Source organism: Melozone crissalis, unplaced genomic scaffold (assembly GCF_028551555.1).
Source record: "Melozone crissalis strain CALT ecotype California unplaced genomic scaffold, PUWL_Pcris_2 ptg000045l_1, whole genome shotgun sequence".
Taxonomy (NCBI): domain Eukaryota; kingdom Metazoa; phylum Chordata; class Aves; order Passeriformes; family Passerellidae; genus Melozone; species Melozone crissalis.
This window is the reverse complement of record NW_026535823.1, coordinates 4,838,462-4,838,727: the sequence shown is the minus strand read 5'-3', so window position 1 is coordinate 4,838,727 and position 266 is coordinate 4,838,462.

The window sequence follows — 266 nt, the reverse complement described above, 5'->3', positions numbered from 1 at the left end:
CCAGCCCCCTGCTCGGGGTGACGGGCACACCTCGGCACCCTCCCCTCCCCTTCCCCTCCCCTCCCTCCCCTGGCAGCGGCAGCAGCGCAGCCACAGCCGCTCTCGCATCAGCCCCAGCCCGGCTGCGCAGCCGGCTCTGCTCAGGATTCCAGCGTTTCCCGGCGCATCCCAGCGCATCCCAGAGCATCCCCGCGGATCCCAGCGCTTCCCAGTACACCCCAGTTCATCCCAGCGCATCCCAGCTCATCCTAGCCCATCCCAGCGTT